The 9,743-nt window shown below is 37.7% G+C and overlaps 1 long non-coding RNA gene across 1 annotated transcript; it reads left to right on the top strand.

Moving 5' to 3' along the window:
• The first annotated feature begins 1,004 nt into the window (after nt 1-1,004).
• LOC135081041 (uncharacterized) lies at nt 1,005-6,454 on the top strand. The gene is made up of 2 exons (XR_010259108.1): nt 1,005-3,488; nt 4,067-6,454. It is a non-coding gene; the product is annotated as an uncharacterized LOC135081041 (long non-coding RNA).
• Nucleotides 6,455-9,743: the final 3,289 nt, after the last annotated feature.

Raw genomic sequence — 9,743 nt, 5'->3', positions numbered from 1 at the left:
GTAACCAATGCTATTGTTTGTTACGACTATTCCAGAGACTCATGGAACGGGAATTTTGTGTAGCCCCCTTGTTGGCCTAAAAGATGTTACCTATTCTCCGAACACAAATGACCCATTTGTGGTCTTATTTATTTATTTATTTATTTATTAGGTACACCAACAAAGTCACATACATAATACAGTTCATACATTTTAACATGGTTTAACACATGATACGTATATGACCACAATTACAGGTATACACAGCATTTCTCTTTACAATGTTAGGGTAATTATACACTAGTAAAAACAAAAATCAATTGAATAGAGTTTAGAGTTTAAGCACCGAACAATATAAAGGATTTAGTAATTGTTCATTTTGTTCGGTGCCTAAGTCGTTCCGAATACAGGCTTGAGTTTTGAGTTTGGTCTTGATTACTTAATTTCAAATATTTATAAGAAAGTGTCAATGTTACGCAGTTTTCATCAAGTCCGATAGAGGTTTTCGATGTTTTTCAAATATTATATTTACCACAAACATAGCAGAAGCCACCTGGATTAAGCACACAACATCTTCATATCGAAGCAATATCGATAACACCAACAAATATTTTTTTTTTGTCCAATTAAAACAAAAATCTAAGTAAAAATATTAAATGAGGGTACAGAGCTATAACTTAAAAACAAAAGCTGTTAGAAAAAAACTGTTGCCATATTTAAAAAATATGCGTCAATTTGAGATAGAAACAGAAAAAAAAACACAGGAAACATACAATTTTATTTTTTTTGTTGACCAGTGTTATCCATCCAGACTGTATAACCGAACCCTTCAAGCCCGCGGAGAAGATTTAAGACGATGGTGGGTGTGGATGCGTCCAATGGGTTCTGCGGGTCTTGGGGTTGGTGTTTTTTGGCGTGGATGTGAAATTTATATAAATACCCCGTCTGGGACTCGCACACCTCATACGTCTTTATCCCCACCTTGGCGGCCTTATTGGATATAAACTGATTAATACTAAGCCACAGTGGCGGCCCTAGGGCGGTGCGAGCGGTGCGACTGCACCGGGCGCCGGTTATGGGGGGCGCCGAAATCAATCGAAACGCGCCCGCTTTCGCCACACGTCACCGAAACGATTATTAAAAAAAATCGTTATTGACCGACGATCCATCTGGAGCGCAAACGGGCGGCGGCAGCGTGCAGGGCGGCTTTCTTTGATAACAGAAGCAGGCAGGCGACGTGCGAGGGAGAGAGGTGAAATTTCTTTCGTCCGTCGGTCGTCCGTCTCGTCACTTCAGTTGTGTGCGCCGCAGTGTTGTTCTTGATACGGCAATTGCCGTAATATACGGCATTCAGGCATCTTAGGCACCATAAATACGGTATACGGCAGCACTTTGATTACCGTATCAAAATATACGGCAATTGAGTAAAGTAGAGTTTTATGAGTTTTTCATGAGTTTTTAGTAAACAAAAAATAAATATTTCGTCTAATGGAACGAAAAAACTTGTAAACCATAGATGAAGTAGAAGCGCCACGAAAAGAAACGCCAAAAATGCAACCTTATCTCTGAGATTTTAATGTCTAAAATCGTTATTTTCTCATTTTGGTAGATTCTTCACTTTTGTTCGGGTAGGTTCTTGGACTAAATTATTCAAAACCTTAAAAAGTGAAGAATAAAAAAAGTAAGTTTAAAAGTAGTATACGCATAGTACATAATACATCACTTGTATTTTTTTTTAAATTTAAACTTTCCAAATAAAGATTTTATACAATACGGCAATTTTCTTAGTTTTCCTTAAAAATCCGGCAATTTTAGAATTAGAATACGGCAACCCTAAATTTGTCAGGAACAACACTGGTGCGCCGCGCCAGTGTCAGTCAACTGTTAGTTGCTGATGCTTCGCCAGCCTGTTGTCATTGTTTATTCTCGCGCAAGTGTATTTATTGTGTATTTAGCGCAAAGTTACTTGTATTATTGCTATTCTATAGATTAAACTCAAGGTAAGTACTGTTGCAGCAGGTCGTGTTCGTGTTCATGTAAGTATAATGAATGTATAGTCTTTTTCACGTAAGATGATCCGTATGACACTTCAAGGTTATCCATATTACGCATACTACATATGCAGAATATTTTTGAAAAAATATTTGTATTTTATTAGCAATATAATAAAAAAAAATTAACTACTTGTCTTGAAATATATAGTAAAATCTGAGTCTATTGATTATATTTTAATTAAATACGATGTAAAAATATTTTTTATTTAATGTACGCAATGTGTGAAACGGAATAGATTTAGTGCTGGGGTATTTCTTGTATAATAAAATCGATTATTTCCGCGGTTCATTAATCGATTGCAGTGAATACTTAGTTATTAAAAACATCACAAAAATCAACTATATTTTTCGATTGTTGACTTTAATAAACGCATTGAAAATAAATCAATAGTTTTTAATTTAAAGAAACAGAATCAGTACTTTTTAGGAATCGTTTTTTTGAACACGAACCATGAAATTTGAATATTATCAATAAAAAATTGTTACAATAATATTTGTAATTAAAAATACATGTTTTTTGTTAAATAACACCTATACAAAATATTTCTCTAAAAGTAGGTTTTACTAACTCTTCGAAAAAAATCGATAGATAAATCGCTATGGTTTAGTTATGTGACATCTCTAAATCTGTCAAACTCGAAACGTCATACGGATCATCTTAGGTGAAAAAGACTATAGGTACATAAGTCTACGTCATTTAGCGATATTAGATCTTGGATGTATGTAGGTACTTAATTATTTGTTTTTATATATTACCCGACTGCGATGAACCCTAAAGGAGTGTTATGTTTTCAGCTCGTATCTTAAGGGTATTGCAATTTGCAATGCATTCTAACAGTAGTAAGCGATTGTTAGGGCAGGGTGGCATACGACCACGGCTTTCCTCTGAACATCATTACATATATATCTGTGTATAAAAATAAAAATTGTATGTAAGTTGTCTACTTAATAGATGATAAATATTAAATAGTTTGTTGAGAAGAATGTCTGTCAAGAATATTTTCTTTTTCTATACTTTTTAGAGCGCGACGCGAGCTTTCCATAGTCGGGGTGTTTTTTTTTTGTTTTAGTTATTAATATTTTTTTCTTTTTGTAAAGCGAACCTAACTCTGTGATTTGTTACCGTGGAAGAAATGGACTTTATGTAATCGCAGCATATAATAGGTGTATTGTATTACATTTAATAAATTTATCTTTTACAGAAAAAAATCATGTCACTGCCTCCAAAAAAATTATCTGGTGCTCAAAACTTAAAAAGAAAACGGAAAAAGCAAGAAGAATCTGAGAAGGCAGCTAAATTATTATCGAAATTTTTGAGACCTGAGAAATCATCTGAATCGTTATCATCAGAACTAGTTCAACTCCACCACGCAACGGAAGAAGACCTACTTAATAAAAGTTCTTCAGGCGAAGCTCATGAAGATGAAAAACAACACATTCAAGAAGATTTACCTGGTTCTCTATATTTTCGTTGTTGCTAAATTTTCATTCACTTTCCAAAAAAATACCTATTGGTGTTATTAGACTAGCAGCTTCAAGCGTAATTTCATTTTCCAACTAGTTCAGTGGCCAAAATCATAAACATGCTTAATTTAATTTGGCGTATATTCATTTGTCACTGCTAGATATAGGTCTCCCCCAAAGCATCCGACAACGTCCCGTCTTGCGCTACCGCGACCTTCACCAGGTCATCGGTTGACCCTGAGGAGAACCTGCCCGCGCTGCGTCTTCCGGTAGGGACATGGGCCGCCCATGGATGGCCGAGAATGGAATTGGAATTCTTGAGTGGCGCCCATGATGGGCGCCACTCAAGAATTCCAATTCCATTCTATCCTATCCTGAAGCTTAAAGACGTCCTCCAATTCGGTCTACAAACGCCAAGCACAGTAGCAAGTGAACTATGTAGTTGGAATATGAAATTACGCTTGAAGCTTTTAATACAAATTATTCCCTCACCTCGTTCGTTTCAGTTAGCGAAATGTTCATAATTCATAATTTTTTCGTCTGGACTTACTTTTTCTGTATTTATTTAGGTATTCCAGGAACCTCTTCTGGATTTCAAAATATTTCGGAAGAAATTATATCCGATGTACAATCATCATCATCTCCTTTTAGAAAAAAAAAATATGATGATATTTCAGAATGGCCATTCATTGACTCTGCGACAAGAGATGAAATAATTACTGAAGGCCCTGTAAGTAATCAAATGAGTAACGAAAACTACCCAAGGAAACTTGACGGTCGTCATTTTTCAAATATGCATTTTGAAAGAGTAATGCCAAATGGGGAAACTTTCAAAAGAAGATGGCTCGTGTACTCTAAATCTGCAGATAAAGTACATTGTTTTTGCTGCCGTTTATTTAATACAAATCCCCAGTCTAGATTGGGAAAAGAAGGATTTGACGACTGGAGGCACTTATCAACGCGTCTCAAAATTCACGAAACATCCTCAGATCATCGACGTGCTGTGAACAATTGGATAGAAGCGTCAATTAGATTAAAGAACTTCAGTGGAATAGACAAGCACTTGCAAAAGCAGATTGAGAGTGAGAAAACACGATGGGTTGCTATCCTCGAACGAATGATGTCAATAGTATTTTTCTTAGCAAGCAATAATTTATCGTTTAGAGGGAGTTCTGGAGCGGAAACTTTATACACTCCTAATAATGGTAATTTCCTGGGTTTAGTGCAGTTACTGGGAAAATTTGATATTGTAATGATGGAGCACCTTCGTCGTGTTGTAAATAAGGAGACTAATGTCCATTATTTTGGCAAACGTATTCAAAACGAGTTAATTGGCTTACTTGCAAGTGAAGTCCGAAATAATATTTTGTCTATGGTAAAATCAGCTAAATACTTCTCTATCATACTGGACTGTACTCCTGATGTAAGCCACGTTGAACAATTATCAGTAACATTCCGTTTTGTCGATACTAATGAAGAAGTCGAAGTACGTGAGTGTTTTGTTGCTTACAAGCCGGTAAGTGACTCTTCGGGAGCAGGACTTACTGGAATCTTTCTAGATACAATTGTGCAAGAGTTTGACTTGGACATGAACGATTGTCGCGGCCAAGGGTATGATAATGGAGCGAATATGGTAGGAATAAATAAAGGTGTCCAAACCAGAATTTTGAATCAATATCCTCGAGCATTTTTCAATCCATGTGGTTGTCACAGTTTGAATTTAGTGATAGCTGATGCAGCGAAAACTTCCGTTAAATCAGTTTCTTTATTTGGATTTCTCCAAAGACTGTTTGTTTTATTTTCCGGATCAACAAAGCGATGGGAAGTGGTATCCAAGCACATTGAAGGGTTATCCCTGAAAAAAGTTTGCGAAACTCGCTGGGAGAGTAGAATTTCTAGCCTTGCTGCTGTTCGCTATCACTACTCTTCAGTTCGTGATGCCCTTCTGAATCTTCATGAAGAAACAAATGACTCAGTCGCTGCATCAGAGGCCTTGTCTCTAATTCAATACATGGAGCAATTTGAGTTCATAGTTACAATGGTGGCTTGGTATGATATATTGTTTCAAGTAAACATTGTAAGTAAGGCTATGCAGTCTGAATCTATGGATTTACCAAATGCGTCGCAATTGCTGAAAAACTGCTCAGAATTTGTGAAACAGTACCGAGACTCTTCATCTGCTCTAATAACAGCTAAGGAAATAGCATCTCAGGCTGAGATAGACCCAATTTTTAAGGCTGCCCGATCCCGAAGAAAGAAACGATTATTTGAGTATGAAGCCGTAGATGAGACACCATCTGATCCTGAAGAATTGTTTAAAATGAACGTTTTCTACCCTATGATTGATACAATTGAGAATGCCTTAGTCACTCGATTTAAACAACTATCAATATTCAATGATACATGGTCATTTTTATACAACATGAAAATAATTCCTGAAAGATCCATATTGGAAAAAGCCTGTAGTGATTTGCAAATCAGTTTAACAGATGGGGAAAAATGTGACGTGTCTGGTTGTGAATTGGTTGAGGAACTTATGAGCTTGAACCCATTAATAAAAGATCTTCAATCAGCAGAGCCACTTAAAGTTCTCCAACTTATTAAAAAGAATGATTGGCAGGATATTTTCCCAAATGTGTGGACAGCACTTCGCATCTTGCTGACTATACCTGTAACTGTCGCTAAAGGGGAACGAAGCTTCAGTAAATTGAAACTTATAAAAACTTACCTACGTTCTACTATGTGTCAGGAAAGACTGTCAGATCTTGGAATCTTGTCCATAGAAAATGCTATTGCTCAGAAGCTAAATTATTCCGAATTAATAAAAAAATTTGCAAGCGCAAAAGCCAGAAAGGTAGCCATTTAAGTTTTTCATTAAAGTGGTTGTTGGAAGTTTTTTTTTTTAAGACTGTATGTAGCCTATCAGTTTGAATAAAAGTTGTGAAACAAAATTATTACTTAACTGTTTTTATTTCTCATCTGTACAATTTGCCTCAGCAGGGCATGAGGGTAATACAAGCGGGATTGACGTCATTTTTTTTATTGCGAATGAGCAGAACAACTGCTATGACAAGCACGATAGTCATCATTGTACTTGCCTCATATATCTATAGTAATTTGGCAGATCTAATACTAGTAGGTAATCACGGATAAAGTAACTACATAGTATAGGAACAACTCGGGGCGCCATTTTGAGATTTTGCACCACCTAAAACTTTTGCTAGGGCCGCCACTGCTAAGCCATCCTTTCCTTTGGCTCATTGTATACATAGACTGAAACTTGGCATTCAAATGACTTGCAATGGGTTCGATCTTGAAGAGCTTGGCCTGTGCTGGGCTAAGCTCCGACCTTCGCATGTCCGCATTGTTATTAAAATGCAAGCAAGTGTTTAGTAGCTGGAACCTATCGAGCTTCATCCGTGCACGGAAACCCGGCGTTGAAAATATTTCGGAATCTGATTCAACAATCCAGTATTCCTCTATTTTGGACTTGATAACGACGCCCATTGCCAATAAAATTGCAAAATACGTGTACATTTCGTCGATACACGTATCTTTCCAATCACATATACGGCTTTTATGGCCCAAAGTATTGGTTTGAAGTCGTTGCAACACAGTCTTGCGCATACCTGTTGGTTTCATTAACTATTCGCTCCATAATCTGAGTGTCCCAAATTGACACAAAGATTGTGTACGGATCCTGGCAGGGCACAGTAGGACCGACACCTTCCTTCGTGAACTATTCTCTTCGTTCTTTTGGCGGGATTGGCGGGTCAGGAAAGCGCCTCCACTGAAAATGGAAGAAATCGTTCGGTTCCACAGCACCTTCCCAAGCAGCAGCAAGGCGCACCGAAGGCGGTTCGTCCACAAAAGGCGGGTTCGCCCGCGGGTTCTTCGTGTCCGGGAGGGGCAGCAGGAACTTCTGGGGAGGGAGGGGTAGCCGGCCGTTCCGGTTCTTCGTCTAAGGGAGTCTCCAATGAGCCTAGGAACACCCTCGGAACGATCATCGGCATCAGGTCGTCCCCTTCGTCGTTGTCCGACTCCCCATCAGATTCGCTTCCTGATTCAAAAAAGAGTCATCACTAGACATCGGATTATATGCATTTGCATTATTGCATATGCAAACGCATATAATGCTATTTTTATAGCGTTATTGCATATTTTGGTACTTTTTCATTGACAGTGCTTATTTTAGTATTTATACGTGTTAGACGTGTTGTACTTCGCCGCCGTCCCCACACCAAACATCAACACATCGCCCTCGCACGCACTGCGAGAGCGCATTGAGAGCGATCCGTACCAGTGTTGCCAGTCGGGTCTTGTCAGAAATTACCAGAAATATAAAAAAATGTAACCTTTTTGAATAAAAAGTAACCTTCATACGGGGGGGGTTGCGGAGCGAAAATGAATGACCATTCCATGAAGACCGAAAAGTGACCGGTCGTATAAAAACGTTTCCTGGATTTGCGTTTTATTATCGAAAAACATTCGCTAAAATTCATTTTTTTTAACAAACAATAAATCAAATTCATGTTTAAATGCAGTTTATGACATAATTTTTAAATTGTCACTATTAATATTTTTTACTATATTTATATTGTCACAAGAATTAATATATTTATATTGTCACAAGAATTATAACCAATAAGTACCTATATAATTAATTAATTATGTATTGTGAAAATAAAGTTAATTCTAATAATGTTTTTTTGATTGTGCATATTTTGTGCATATTTCGCCCTTTTTTAGTGCATATTTGCATGCATATTTTGGCATTTTGATAGTGCATATAATCCGATGTCTAGTCATCACAATTCACAACAATCAATGTACAAAACTGTATGCATACCATAATTAAGAAAACTTTCGATTTCCGCATCCCGCAAAGGCCTTTTGGCTGTAGATTTTAACCAATGACGATAGATGGCGCTTTTTATCCACGTCTTGACCGCTTGAGCGACCATGACCATGGGTACTACTTGTACCCCAAACGAAAATTGTAGTTGAGCGGCCTTGGGTACTAGTAGTACCCAAACGGAGTGTTTGAATATAATAAAGCCTTATTGCTCTCAACATAAAGATAATTTCGCATGGCAAAAAATACGTTTCTCCTTATGAATCACCGGTTATTTTAAAGTATGACAACACTAGAAATCATTCATAGGACTCGGAAAAAAAATCAAAATGACATTTCATTGTTTGGCGTGCACGTTCGAGTCACTCAAAGTTTTATCGGATTCCGTGGAGGGTAGTTGAACGGGAAGCATGGTCGATCTGTTTTAATGGTTTCAATTTATTATTTAATGGACTTTAGTGTACAAATTTGGTGTTATTTTGTGTTCTAAAGTGCAGTGAAGTGATAAATTATAAAAAAACATTGAAATACTTCGAATTTGAGCGCGCATCGAGTGTCGAGTGGGTTGTCGTATGAACAACCCGCTTTGGACCCGGTGGCGTCTCGAAACCTGCTTACGGGCATACTTAACTCCACGGAATCCATGAAAAATCAATAGAACTGAAACACCCACGTTCTATTGATAACTATGTCAGTCAATATTTTTCACTCGACATTGGCAGAAATAAACCTCCCAGAGAGGTTTGGTTGCCACAAATAAAAAAAAGTTTTATCGTATTTTAATGGTTTTTTCCTTTTTAAATACGAAGAATTTGTAGTTGTGAGTGTTATTCAGTTACTAGATTATTAAATTCAGTGAAGGATTCGGTCGTACACTTTATGGTAAGTGGAAATCAGTGAAACTAAATTTGTTTAAATTTGAATCTTTCCACACCACAATCGTCAGATCCTGGGTCCTGGGTTTGGCTGCTGGCAACCTCCCCCGCATTGCCGATTGAGCCGAAGAGTCCCGATGGTATCTATTTTACGATATTTTAGGGTTCGTGACAGTAGAGGCTAGTTACAGAAGTTGTCCATCAGTCAGTAAAGTGTAGCCTTTATCTAATAGAGGACGAACAAGACGATAGACTATTTGGGACGTGGCCCCCTCAGGTTCGTTCAACCCCCTTTCCGGGTCCACACTTTCTGAGGCGTAAACGTGGCGTTTCCTGCGTAAACTTCCATCTTCCACAGATATCCTGTTCGGGACTCGCATAACTCGTAGCTTTTTATACCTACCCGAGCAGCTTTGGTGGCGATGAGTTGGGATAACGACAGTCTCCCTTTCCAAAGAAGGACAGACTCATCTATCGCTATGTTCTACTCGAGTAGGTAGGTATCGTGCAGACCAA

Source organism: Ostrinia nubilalis, chromosome 19 (assembly GCF_963855985.1).
Source record: "Ostrinia nubilalis chromosome 19, ilOstNubi1.1, whole genome shotgun sequence".
NCBI lineage: Eukaryota > Metazoa > Arthropoda > Insecta > Lepidoptera > Crambidae > Ostrinia > Ostrinia nubilalis.
The sequence above is the reverse complement of the archived record's forward strand: the minus strand, read 5'-3'. Positions and strand labels throughout refer to the sequence as shown.